The sequence below is a fragment of the Triturus cristatus genome, chromosome 3_1 (genome assembly GCF_964204655.1).
Source record: "Triturus cristatus chromosome 3_1, aTriCri1.1, whole genome shotgun sequence".
Taxonomy (NCBI): domain Eukaryota; kingdom Metazoa; phylum Chordata; class Amphibia; order Caudata; family Salamandridae; genus Triturus; species Triturus cristatus.
In genome coordinates this window covers 695082998-695098022 of record NC_140583.1, presented here as the reverse complement: position 1 = coordinate 695098022, position 15025 = coordinate 695082998, and positions in this window count along the sequence as shown.

The window sequence follows — 15025 nt, the reverse complement described above, 5'->3', positions numbered from 1 at the left end:
CTGGGGACGGTGCTGGAGATCCTGCGGGAGAAAGGGATGACGGTCTCCAAAGACAAGTGCAAGTTCATGGAGGGCAGGATAGAATATCTGGGGCACGTTCTGACTCCGGATGGTATTGCGCCCAAGGAGGACTTGGTGAAGGCCATTCGAGAGGCCCCGTGTCCCGGAGATAAGGACGCCTTGCGGTCGTTCCTGGGGCTCAGTGAGTACTACTCGAAGTTCATGCAGGGTTACGCACTCACAGTGGAGCCCCTTAGGAAACTTCTGCGGAAGAACGAAAAGTACGTATGGGCGCAGGAACAACGAGCTGCCTTCGAATCGGTTAAGCTGGCCATTGTTGCGGCTCCAGTGTTACAGCCTTATAACAAGGATCACCGGAATGTCATCACTGTCGATGCCAGCGCCAAAGGTATCGGGGCAGTGTTCTGCCAATTCCAAGGGAAGAAGGAAAGCACCATCGCGTTCATATCCCGGTCGCTGAGCGACGCGGAGAAACACTATAGCACTATCGAGCGGGAGACGCTCGTTTGCGTCTGGGCAGTGGAGAAACTGAAGAACTATTTGTGGGGCAAAGAGTTCGAGCTAGTCACGGATCACAAACCGTTGATTTATATGATGGACGGCGAAGGCCGCGGTAATGGAAAAGCCAGCTCGAGACTCCTGCGCTTGCTGTCCAAATTACAGGAATACCACTTCACCATCAGACACATCGAGGGGGGCCTCAACAGCAGGGCGGATTGCCTATCGCGCTTGCCTATCGCAGGCGAGGAAGAAGGTTCCCTGGACGACACGGAGTGTGTGGTGGCGATGGTAGACGCGACGGCCATCTGCGAGGGGTCTATCTCTGAAGAAGAATGGCTGTCTGCCCAGGAAAAAGACGTGACCATCCGAAGGGTAGTGGACCACATGACGACTCATTGGCCTCCGGTCCGGAACTTGCACGGGGCACTCAGATGTTTCCAGCAGATAAGCGCGGAACTTACGATTGAAGATGGCTTCCTGAAGAGGCATGAACTGTTTGTACCCCCGGAAGGTCTGAGGGACAAGCTGATCAAGATCGCTCATAGGGGTCACCCGGGGAGTACAGCCACCAAAAACCTCCTCAAGCAGTACTACTGGTGGCCGGGGATGTGCAGCGACGTCTGCGGCTTCATTGACAGATGCGGGCCGTGTCTGAGAGCCGACAAGCATTGGAAGACGGCCAAGGGGGAACTGCAGATGGTGGACATTCCGGTCGGACCATGGTGCAAGATTGCCATAGATTTCGCAGGCCCGTTTACCATACTGCCGGATGACTGCAGGCAGCTCATTGTCCTTACGGACTACTTCTCCAAATGGATCCACTACAAGTTCGTTAGGGAGGTTACTACTGACCGGGTGATCAAGGTGCTGAAGAAAATCTTCGCGACGGAGGGGCAGCCGAAGATCATGGTTTCCGACAATGGTACCCAGTTGGTATCCCGGCAGATGACAGATTTCCTGGCCAAGCTTGGAATCAAGCAGGAGAAGACCCCACTGTACAGTCCGAAGAGCAATGGGCAGGTCGAGCGGATGAACAGGTTCCTTAAAGAAGGTATCTAACAGGCTGTGGCGTCTCAAATGAACGTGAAGGCGTTTTTGGCTGATAAAGTGCACACTTTCCATAACATGCCTAATGAAGTCACAGGACATACGCCGTTCTATTTGATGAGAGGGAGACGGTGCATGAGCGAGCTTACCCCCAAATTCAACAAGTGGTATGACATGAGAGATGGAACGGAGGATGTACAGGAAGAGGGGTTGAGAGTCAAGGAGCGCATAGTGGCTAAGCAAGAGAGCAACAAACTGTATGCTGACAATATTAACAGAGCCAAACCAAAGGAAATTGCGCAGGGAGATTGGGTACTGGTGAAGAAGCCCTACAAAGTAATGAAAGGGGAATCTGTGTTTCAAACCCCACTGCGGGTACACGGAGCAACTAGAGGGGCCGTGTGTCTGGAAGGTGGGGGATGGCGTAGCAAGGACGACATAGTCAAGCTCAAAGCTGGGCAAGAGGAAATCATCATGAAAAGTGGTCACATGCGTGAGTCCGAGAGCGATGATAGCGCGCTTGAATGGCAAGACAATGAGGTCACTGGCGGAAGTATGTGTGTTGATGAGGTTGGGGGCAATTCCCCTGCACAAGGTTGGACCGGATGCGGAAGCGCACTTACGAGCGGGAGCACATGGCATGGCACGGGAGGTGTTGAGAGGCAGATGGGCGCAGGCCCCAGACCAGGGAGGTGTGACAGTCGCAGCATGGGGAGCCCGGGCCAAAGCGGTACAGGTGTTGGTGGGGTGGCACAAACCCCGTATGTAACCCCTTGCAGGCCGACACGGCATGTCAAAGCACCCAGGAGATTTGATGACTTTGTTATGAGATGATAATGTGTTCTATTAAATTTTTTTCAGTTGATAAGGGAGATGTCGTACACGGTGTTAGCGGACTAGCTCCGCGGGGCACTAACGCAGTCTTTCCTCGCTGTCCGCCTGCCCTCCTGACGTCACGGCCAATCGCACTTCGAGGTCGGCCGTGACGTCAGCGGGGGCCCCGCGGATCGGCAGACGGGAGCGGAATTCTTCGCTAGCGGTTGTCTCCCCGCTTGCTCCTCGTGGGCCGCTGTATTAGCAAGTGATAAATAAAACGTTGTATCCCCAACCACATGTGTCTCGCCTCCCTCACTCTGCCACTACACTCTTGGTTTACTGATAGCATTGTCAGCAAGGCTGAGGCAGGGATGTTGCTCAGTTCTTATTAAAACTCTCTTACTTTCAATAAATATATTAGTAAGCATGATGTGGTAGTGCAATGACAATTATAGAAAGACATTTTCCATTGAAACGGCCACAAAGATTCCCACTGGCAGGCAACAATAATGTGTGGACATCAGGTTTCAGTAAAATCTTCATATTTACATATCACCAAGTAAAGTATTCTGATTTGGTTTGATCCTATTAAAATCTTTGTTTCTAACTCACTTCATACTTAGAAAAAAGGTTATTTCCTAACTATTGAAATATATTTTTAAATATTTGTACAAATCATTTACAATTTATTTGAAAGCCGTGTGCTTGCAGGTTGTCAAACAGTTCACTTCATGATATCCCCTAACGTTGCTGTCCAAGAAAAAAAAGTAAACTTCAATCTCCCCCATAAATTATGCAGCAGTTTATAAGAAGACCGGAGTAGACATTTGACCTCTGTTTTTAAATGAACAGCAAATGGAACAAGATAAACAAGATTTAAAGGTGTCTTTATTGCTCATCCACTTTCTTAATGAACAGGACAAGTGTAATTTCCCAGCTGATGGTCTCTCGTCAGACCGGGCCAATAGTCCTAAAATTTAGCTTGCCTTGATAAACTCTCACTCGCCATAGCGAGTGGATTTCTCAAGGCCTGTAGTATGTTTAATTACGGGAGCTAAGAGTACATACAATAACGGCGTAGTGTGCCAAAAGCAGCAAGACAAGAAATGTGTGTTGAGCTGGAGAGGTTGAAGAATAATGGTATGATTGAAGAGGAAGCAACGGATTGGCTAGCACCAGTGGTTGCAACTATAAATTCTAATGGGAGTTGAATTTAAGGTTATACGTTGACTTGAGAGAGCTGAACAAAAATGTGATTATTGAGAGGTATTATTTACCCAATATCTCTGAAATGCTAACTTTGCTGGAAGGAGCGAAGGTTTTCTCTACCATTGATCTCACCTCTTCATACCATGAGATTAGACTTGAGGAAACATCTAAGGATTTGACTGCATTCATAATGCCTTTTGGTACGTTTAGACCAGGGGTCTGCAACCTATTCTGTTATAAGAGCTACTAATATTTAAATGACAATCATCCCGAGCTACCGATATCCGTGTTGTAAAAGTGATCCCACCAACCAAGATGAGAGTAGTGGCCACCCCATGCCAGGCTACCACATATGATAACCTCAGTGCGTCAAGCACGGTTGCCAGGTGTAATGTAACAAAGGTGTAGTCAATGTGGATTTGCCTCTATGTTGATAATGCACAACAGCCATAGTTGTAATGCCCTTGCCAGCAAGGTAATACTATTATTAATAAGCCTCCCTAATGCCACATGCTTATTCGCTCAAATATCAGCTTTAAATACATTTTGGTAATTCAAGCATTTTTCGCCAAACATCAAATTATGAGTTCTGAAAAAACATATTTTAATTTCGAATACTCACTTTCCGATATTGGTATACATATGTTTATTAAACCAAGCAAAAGCTTATCATTTAGCAGGCTTGATTGCACACAGGAGAGCTACTTATTTGTAGCTGGAGGGCTACCAGTAGCTCACATGCTACTTGTTGGAGATGCCTGGTTTAGACTACTAGGCTGCATTTTGGATTAGTTTCAGCAGGGTCTGTATTTCAGAGAGGCATGGAGAGGATGTTGGAAGGTAGAAAGGGTATGATAATTTATCAAGATGACATTCTCAGGTTTGGGAGGAATATTCACGAGCATGATGTCAGGGTAAGGCACATATGGAAGAGACTGTACGACTCTACCCTCACTGTCAGATTAAAAAGTGTATGCTGAGGAGTAAATCTATTGATTATTTGAGCCATAGCATCAATGGTGATGGAATTATTCCAAAAGAAGAGTCGGTCAAGACTATACAAAATATGAAATCATCTTTGAATAAGGAAGAATTGATGAGGTTTTTGGTAATGTCTGAATATTATAATAAGTTTATTCAGAACTTTTCTGAACTGAGTGGAAACATGAGGAATTTGCTGAAGAAGGGTGTAGATTTTCTTTGGAATGCTGCTTGTGGGATGGAATTTATAGAGTTGAAAACAGACTGAGTATGGCGCCTCAATGGAAAAAATTCATTCTGATGCCTGGTGCTAGTATGAAAGGTTTAGGAGCTGTTCTCCAACAAGGTGGACAAGGTTCAGAAAGGACTATCATGTTTATTTCACCTGGCTTGAAGGAAGCTGAAACAAGGTACTCAGTTATTGAGATAGAAGCATTGGCTATGTAGAGGGCTGTAAGGAAGCTCAATAAATGTTTATGGGGTGGAGATTTTGAAGTAAGAAATTAGCACAAAGCTGTGTGTGAGATATTTAAAAGAAAAGGCATAGATGCAGTGTCTGGCTAAGTGGGTGGTGGCTTTACAGGTTTATGATTTTGATGTGAATATATCCCAGAGGCGGAGAACAAAGTGTCTAATGTGTTGTCAAAATTAATCTCAACTGAAGTGAGTGATCAAAATGGAGACACTAAGGTGCCGATTCCGATCAGTTAAAACCCGGGTACGAACCGTCGGACGGAGCATTTTCTCCGTCCGACTCGTACCCGGGAAAAATACCTTACAAACATGCAAGTACGATTCGTACGCAAACACCATTTGCGTACGAATCGTAAAAAATACCCACAATTCTGATCTGGGACACCGCGGACGTGTCGTCCGGACGGAGTCAGGCAGCGTTTCACGAACCAGCAAGTACGATTCGTGCCCATGTCACTCCACACGGACAATATTTTACGGCAGCCAAAAACTGCCGGGAAATCAGGACGCCGCGCAGAAGGAGCACCTGTACGCGACGGACAGCCATGGACCCCAACCTACGTGTCATCCCGGCCCTCATAGCAGTCCACCTGGTGTACAGGAACCGACGCAGACGCCGCAGAAGATCAGATCAACACCCAGGGGCAAAGGGGGGGGGGCAGGGGCAGGAAACATAACCACCACCCAAGTCCAAAATCACACATGCCCTGTACATACCTGACCCCCAGGGCCTGGTCACTTCGGGGGTTGGGGCGTCTCCACCAAGGCCTGCGTCCGCCACAACGGAAGTCAACATGGACGCGAACCGGCATCACAACAATTGTGGTACGCACCGTACCCCCGCCTTAAAAGTGTGGGTATGTGTCGTACCACGCCCACCCCTACGTCACCCCAACAATGGCGGTACGGCCCGTACCCACGTCCCAAAGGCATGGTTACGGGCCGTACCGCCATTGTTGGGGTGACGTAGGGGTGGGCGTGGTACGACCCGTACCCACGCTCTTAAGGCGTGGGTACGGGCTGTACCGCCATTGTTGGGGTGACGTTGGGGTGGGCGTGGTACGACCTGTACCCATGCTCCTAAGGCGTGGGTACGGGCTGTACCCCTACGGCACCCCAACAATGGCGGTACGGCCCGTACCCATGTCCCAAAGGCATGGGTACGGGCCGTACCGCCATTGTTGGGGTGACGTAAGGGTACGAACCGTACCCACGCCTGAAGAGTGTGGGTATGGCCCGTACCACGCGTACCCCTACGTCACCACCACAATGGTGGCACGGCCCGTACCCAGGCCCCCAGAGCATGGGTACGGCCCGTACCACCATTGCAGTGGTGATAAAGGGGTACGCTTGGAACGGGCCGTACCCACGTCCTAAAGGCATGGGTACGGTACGTACCCCTACGGCACCCCAACAATGGGAGTACGACTCGTACCCACGTCCTAAAAGCCTGGGTATGGGCCGTACCTCTACGTCACCGCCACGATGGGTACGGCCCGTACCGCCATTGCAGTGGTGATGTAGGGGTACGCTTGGTACGAGCCGTACCCACGTCCTAAAGGCATGGGTACGGTACGTACCCCTACGGCACCCCAACAATGGGGGTACGACCCGTACCCACGTCCAAAAAGCATGGGTACGGGCCGTCCCGCCATTGTTGGGGTGCCGTAGGGGTAGGGCCCATACCCAGGCCATAGGACGTGGGTATGGCTCGTACCACGCCAGTTGACAGACACATAGGGGTGTGTGGCCATCAGCTTCATCAGTGCCCAGACATAGGAGGGGTGGGTGCGGAGTCCTCCCAGCAGTGCCCAGACATAGGAGGGGTGGGTGCCTATCACTCCCAGCAGTGCCCAGACATAGGAGGGGTGGGTGCCTATCACTCCCAGCAGTGCCCAGACATAGGAGGGGTGGGTGCAGAGTCCCCCCAGCAGTGCCCAGACATAGGAGGGGTGGGTGCAGCGTCCTCCCAGCAGTGCCCAGACATAGGAGGGGTGGGTGCAGAGTCCTCCCAGCAGTGCCCAGACATAGGAGGGGTGGGTGCAGAGTCCTCCCAGCAGTGCCCAGACATAGGAGGGGTGGGTGCAGAGTCCTCCCAGAAGTGCCCAGACATAGGAGGGGTGGGTGCCTATCACTCCCAGCAGTGCCCAGACATAGGAGGGGTGGGTGCAGAGTCCTCCCAGCAGTGCCCAGACATAGGAGGGGTGGGTGCAGAGTCCTCCCAGCAGTGCCCAGACATAGGAGGGGTGGGTGCCTATCTCTCCCAGCAGTGCCCAGACATAGGAGGGGTGGGTGCAGAGTCCTCCCAGAAGTGCCCAGACATAGGAGGGGTGGGTGCCTATCACTCCCAGCAGTGCCCAGACATAGGAGGGGTGGGTGCAGAGTCCTCCCAGCAGTGCCCAGACATAGGAGGGGTAGGTGCCTATCACTCCCAGCAGTGCCCAGACATAGGAGGGGTGGGTGCAGAGTCCTCCCAGCAGTGCCCAGACATAGGAGGGGTGGGTGCAGAGTCCTCCCAGCAGTGCCCAGACATAGAAGGGGTGGGTGCCTATCACTCCCAGCAGTGCCCAGACATAGGAGGGGTGGGTGCAGAGTCCTCCCAGCAGTGCCCAGACATAGGAGGGGTGGGTGCAGAGTCCTCCCAGCAGTGCCCAGACATAGGAGGGGTGGGTGCAGAGTCCCCCCAGCAGTGCCCAGACATAGGAGGGGTGGGTGCAGCGTCCTCCCAGCAGTGCCCAGACATAGGAGGGGTGGGTGCAGAGTCCTCCCAGCAGTGCCCAGACATAGGAGGGGTGGGTGCAGAGTCCTCCCAGCAGTGCCCAGACATAGGAGGGGTGGGTGCAGAGTCCTCCCAGAAGTGCCCAGACATAGGAGGGGTGGGTGCCTATCACTCCTAGCAGTGCCCAGACATAGGAGGGGTGGGTGCAGAGTCCTCCCAGCAGTGCCCAGACATAGGAGGGGTGGGTGCCTATCACTCCCAGCAGTGCCCAGACATAGGAGGGGTGGGTGCAGAGTCCCCCCAGCAGTGGACAGAGACATGGTGGTATGTACACCATCCTACAATTATTGGTGCATGAAGGCATACACAAAGTGCGACAATATTGAGAGTGGCATGCCAACACATCACTGACAGCAGTGTCCCACCCATGAGGGTGGATGTCCATCCCCCACTGCATGACACACCACATGTGTGTGTTGACAAATGACACATGCATACCCACCCCTGGTGCTGGCAGCACAATACACACAATGAGAGCATGCAACAAGACTGTATACTCATGTGCCACCCTACTAAACTAAGAGACCCAAAGGGAACACACACTGTCATGCACATTCCAGGACTGATAGGAATGTACAGGTGCTGGGGCAGCCAACAAGTTGTTGCCTCCCATGGAAGGAAAAGGGTGGAGTACCCACAGATACAATGCCCACAATTGTCAGTCAGGTGACCAAAGACCCTGCAGAACACGTAACACATGTGTGCGAGGCTGGGAGTACACACATGCATAGGGCGTAAAAGGTAACTTGTCCACATGAAGTCATGTCAATATACTCCATACACTAGTACAGTGACCACCAAGGATGCCACAAATGATGCAGGTGGAGACATTGCTGAGCATGCATGGCCAAAGTTGAAGGGAACCGTCATACACCCAGGATATGTAGACACAGCTCAGCACAACAATTGGGAAACAGCCTGCAGGGAAGATGTCAGGGTCCACAGAGGAAGGAACACACCTTGGGACAAAATCACCATACAGTAAGAGCACACATGACCAAGGATTATTTGCAGAGCCCTTGTGATGGCACACAGATACCAGGGTCCACCCCATGAGCAGCACACTACAACATTTCCCAGACACCTAACACATTATCACCACCCCAAATCATGAAGCAGCACCAACAACAGCAAGTCCAGGAAAGCATTAGTGTGCATAAGAAAAACAAAATGCTTTATTCAGCAGGAAATAATATTTGCTAAATGAATGTCCAGAATATAGAGGGCCCATAGGCCAGGCCATGTGAAAAGTCCTGGTGGGGGACACTTAGGGACGTGTCTCCCCTAGCTTGCCTGCACAGTTCACTGTTCCATTTCATCCACAGAAGGGGGGTATCATGGGGGGCGGTGGAAGGACCAGGCACCGCAGGGACAGGAGGAGCAAGGGTAGGTGTTGTGGGTGCAGGGACGGACGACTCCACCACAGGGAGTGGGGCAGCGCCAAAGGTGGTGGTGAGGATGGCGCTGCATACGGTGGCAAGGTCTCCCAGCGTCTCCCCTGCACCCGAATGAACCACAGGCCCCAAGGAGGGGGTGGGGTCGGAGGGATGGGTTCAGCGCTACTGGGGGAGGGTGTGGACAGGGGGGGGGACTCAACTTCCCTGCCCGGGGACTCTCTCGACCGTTTGCGGGGTGGTGTCACACTGGGGCTGAGGGACAGACTGGCCATGAAGGACTCCTTGTCCGACTGTTGGGCAGGGGAGCTAAGGGGAGTGGTTTGGAGGAAGTGGGTCTTGAGGACTGCGGACTCCCACTGTGGCTGCGTGCCTGCCGTTTGCCCCCAGACCCAGTGGGTGTGCCTACTTCCCCCTGTGTGTGCATGACTGGAGGATTGCGCTTGGCCTTCCCTGGTGGTGTGCTGCCTGTGTCTGGTGGGGTGCGTGCATGGGGACGTCTGGGTGTGCGTGGGACAGGCATGGGAGTGGGAAGTGTGGATGGTGCAGGGGTACAGGGGGGACGGAGCGCTGCTGGAGATCCACTGCTGCAGTCAGTGACGAGTCTATGGACCTCAGCAACATCCGTTGATCAGACATCGGTGCTGACATGCCCTCCAAGTACGACACCATCTGTGTCAGCAGTGTGGTGTGGCCATGGAGGACAGTAAGCATCGATGTCTGACCAACCTGCAACTGCCGCAGAATGTCCACAGACTCGGCATTGACGGCAGCAGGGGAGACAGGGGCAGGGGGTGCGGTGCCTGGCACGAAGGAGACCTGTTGGCGCCTAGCACGGAGGGAAGGGACCCGAGCAACTGGGAGGCGGGTGATGGGAATGGAGGGGGCGGCGACAGATGGAGTGCTGCTTTCAGCTCTGGGAGCAGCGTCCGCCCCCTCTGGGAGCTCAGCCTCGGACCCGTCAGCGTCATGGTTGGTGGTGGGACTGGACAGGTCCTCTGCCGCACTCCCCTCCGCCTCTGTACCACTCGCTGAGCTAGACTCGCCAGCACTGGTGGCACCGCTGCTGGATCCCTCCTCAAGGTCCGTGCCAGTGTCTCCCTCGGTTTCCCCCGACGATGCTGTGGGCAAGGTGAAGAGACAGGACATAATCAGACACCTGTATACATATGACACATGAGTCAAAACTACATAGGTCACAGTGCATAGCATGAAAAGCAACATGAGTAACATCTACAATACTACGCACATATGTAGGCCCTGCACCACACAGTTGGTTGACCCACCATGCCACTGAGAAACAATGGAGAGCATGACACAACAGCAAAGAACTTGATATCAAATTAGACAGAGGAGCTAGCCTCTGGGGACAGTCGAGTACTGCATCTGGACCACACGCCGTAGCCAAAAAAAGGATGAGCAGGAACCATGGGCCCGATTCACAGAACTAACTTAAGACAAAATCCTAAACTTACTACTTATGGTATTCACAGAAGTTAGGATTTTGTCCTAAGTTTGACTTAAGACAAACTTAAGACAGACTTCAGACAAACTTAAGACAAACTTAAGACAAACTTAAGACAGACTTAAGACAGACTTAAGACAGACTTAAGACAGACTTAAGACAAACTTAAGACAAACTTAAGACAAAATCCTAACTTAAGTCTGTCTTAAGTCTGTCTTAAGTTTGTCTTAAGTCTGTCTTAAGTCTGTCTTAAGTTTGTCTTAAGTTTGTCTTAAGTTTGTCTTAAGTTTGTCTTAAGACAAAATCCTAACTTCTGTGAATACCAAAAGTAGTAAGTTTAAGATTTTGTCTTAAGTTAGTTCTGTGAATCGGGCCCTTAGTCTTTTAACTTTTGGCACATGCTGCTTAGCAAATACATTAAACCCTGCCCAACATGACTGGCTCACTGCATGTTGAGTGTATGTTCAGACAATCATCACACACAGGCCAGACCTGGCAAGGACACATACGGTCTGGACATGTAGGCCTTGCCCGCGCAAACCCCCCCCACCTGAGACAATGTGAGTGACACAGAGGAAGTACTTACACCTCTTATTTGGGGATTACTAAAATGCCTTCAATGAATCCTGAATGTACACAAACTAACCCTTGTGCGCCTGTCCACACATATAATTGACAAACAACCATCATCAGATAGTTGTACCAAAACACACAGGCACCGGCCACTGTGAGTATGCACAAGCCAAATTGGGTCACCCTGTACAGTCGACACATGTAGCACACTTAACATAAATACAAATGAGGCCAGGGTACAATGCCACAGAGCCCAACCTATGCTGAAGACACAGAGAATGTCCACATTGTTGGATGACACACATGATACCTAGGAAAAGGTGCCCCAGGGGACTGTAGTGGCCACACTCCTCCATGGTCCTGGATGGATATAACTGCAACAGAAGCAAACGTCCCTGCACTATGCATAACTCCCACTCATGCACATCATGTCTGAGGGCACAACATTGGTCATGCATATTGTAAGGCAGTACACTTTTCAGACACACTCCTATGTCGGGACTCAGCATCAGTGCCAACTAACATGGACCCCACATTGACTGAACTGGCCAGGGCACAGGCAAGGACCCAACACATGTTACACATCACCCCCACACATGATGCTGCAATCATTGGGCACTTGGATTAACTGGCAGCCTAGATAACCTTGTGCAAAAGTGACTACACACAGACCAGGGAACACATGTCAAGGAGGGGAAGGGAGGAAGAACAGCACCAGTTGACTTGGGGGAACAGGATATGTACTGCACATATGAACCCTGCCAGTGTATCCATGCAACTGCGCACTTCCAAAAGCTGGTGACACACAACAAACACACATGTACCTACCCCCTTCCTGCTGCTGATTCTCCGCTAAGCGCCTATCCAAGTCAGGGAAGACCACCGCGAGGACACGCTTCATCTGGTGGGTCAGACGCCGGCGCCCACGGTTCATATGGCTCTCTGGTGAGTCCCCCAGCAGGACCCGGGCGATCCTCCTGGTCCAGCACCGGATATCCTGCCAGCGTTTCCTCACCTGGGCCAGGTGCCGCCTCCGACCCTCCACCGACCTCACGGCACTAACGGCTTGCTTCCAGATCTCCCCCTTGGCATAGACGCCTACCTGTGAGGATGACAAAGTGAGACAACATCAATACACCTGCTCCATGTCACAGAGACACACATTTGAACAATTTGGCTGGTTTGAACAGGGCATAGTATGCAGCAAACTCATTGCACCTTTGTCATAGGGACATCATCCTCTGGGGACGGCCAAATGCACTACGTGGCATTGAAAGTACACAGGTGGAATGAGGGGTGCAACACAATCACGGATCCCGGCTCACACTGTGCATCACAAGCTACACAACGATTATGTACAGCATCTCAAAGCAGGCACATGCCCCAGGCCACTGACGCAACCTCAGCAGGGTACACAGGCACACACAGGCACAGGACAATCACCTGCCATTGGCAACTGCGGGTACAAACATCACTCTGCACATGTGCCACTAGACTGGAGGGTGTCACGGGTGTGGGGCAGGCTCAGCACGTCAGACATACAGCACTGCTCCCTGCCCACATCAGATGGGTAGGGTATATGCATCCCTCATGCAGCTGGGGTGCAACACTCCACATAGACACTCACCCACATGACAGGGGACTTACACACACACCAATGTCCAGGGGACGAACACATCATTTGGACACTCTCACCACAGGTACACTCAACTCACACACATCTGTGGGTACAGTCACCTGTCACACTGGGGGGACCACAGAATCACATCAGGACTGTAGAAACAACAATCCCAAGAGGATTAGCCAGGCTGAATGTGGCATGCACCATGCAGGGATTGTCACAGTAAGCCCTATGCAAGTGAGGAGTGCAGACATGCACTACAGCATGCTCTGCATGGGAGACATGAGGCATCTCCCCCCCGCCCCCCCCGGGACCCACCCTAAAGAACATTGCATGTCTGTCACACCTGGACACAATGCCAGAAGTGACAGTCACAAAAAATGGGCACAGTCTAAGCTAATGGAGTCAGCACTCACCTGCTCCCCTGGTCTCCCATACAGGCAAGGGTACTGTGGGAGGATCACATCTAGCAGGGCCTGGTTCTCCTCCTGGGTGAATGGCTGGGCCCTCTCCACAGACCTGGACATGGTGCCAGAGGAATCACGAGCAGCAGCAGTGGTGTGGAATGAAAGGTTGTGCAGGCAAGTGCTCTCTCATGGGGCCTGGCTGCCTTATATTTGCCTTGCTGGCCAGTTTCATTTACAGGGGTACAGAGTGATTGGTCAATCTCATTTGCATCCTACGTTTCCTCCAATCCCTTTAAACCTACCCCAGTGGGTGCCTTTGCATGTTTTAAAAAATGAGCATGATGTCAAGTCAACAACCACTTTGCAACTTTGTATATTGTCTCTAGGGGTGGGCGGAATTTGCGAAATCCACTTTCGCAAATTATCGCTTAAATGTTAAAAATTATCGCAAACACGCGGAAATATCACGAAGATGCAGAAGTTTTTTCCCGCATGTTCGCGAGATTTTCTGCATGGTTGCGGCTCTCCAACTTACCCATGTGGTTGCTCGCGGGCGCGGCCATCTTGTTTTCAGTTGTCTCGCGGTGCATGATCGCGAGAAGAAAGACGTGATCGCGCGACGCATGACGTCACTGCGGGCGCGAACTGTCGCGAGACAGCGCAAATGGCTAAAAACAATACAACATCTCATGGAGAACGCGACCGGATCAAGAAAACTTGTCGGCGAACGCAGGGATTCAGGTAAGGCGATCGCGCACGCGCGAGAATGTATTATTTTACAGCGTGAGCAAGAAACAAATTATCGCCAAGCTGCGGAATGCGGAAATTTTGACATTTTCGCCCTTTCCACGGAACGCGAAAATGTCAAATTATCGCAATTTCCGCGAACGGAACGAAATTTTAGCCCAGGCCTAATTGTCTCCAACCGACGTCTGCTGGCCACCTGATGAAAATTTTTTAACTTGAAACTGGGTCTCCATGACAACCAGCATGCATTTAGGCCCTTATAATTGTCCCTTGTGTGTCCCCTATGTAATTTCACTATACACACACAGGTATGGTGCATTCCACGCCCCTAGGGCACCACTACTCCAGTGATACGGTCCGTACAGGCGTCTGTAGGGTCCGTATCACCATGGTTGTGTCGCCGTAGGCGTACGCCATAGGGATACGGTCTGTACACGCGTGTGTAGGGGCCGTATCACTATGGTTGTGTCGCCGTACGCGTATGCCATAGTGGTACGGCCCCTACACATGCGTGTACGGACCGTATCCCTAGGGCGTACGCGTACGGCTGCACTACCATAGGGATACGGACCCTACACATGTGTGTACGGAGCGAATCCCTATGGTGTACGCCTACGGCGACACAACCATAGTGGTACGGCCCCTACACATGCGTGTACGGACCGTATCACTATGGCGTATGCGTACGGCGACACAACCATAGTGGTACGGCCCCTACACACGCGTGTACGGACCGTATCCCTATGGCGTACGCCTACGGCGACACAACCATAGTGGTACGGACCCTACAGACGCCTGTACCGACCGTATCCCTAGGGCGTACGCGTACGGCTGCACTACCATAGGGATACGGACCCTACACACGCGTGTACGGACCGTATCACTATGGCGTATGCGTACGGCGACACAACCATAGTGGTACGGACCCTACACATGCGTGTACGGACCGTATCACTATGGCGTACGCGTACGGCGACACAACCATAGTGG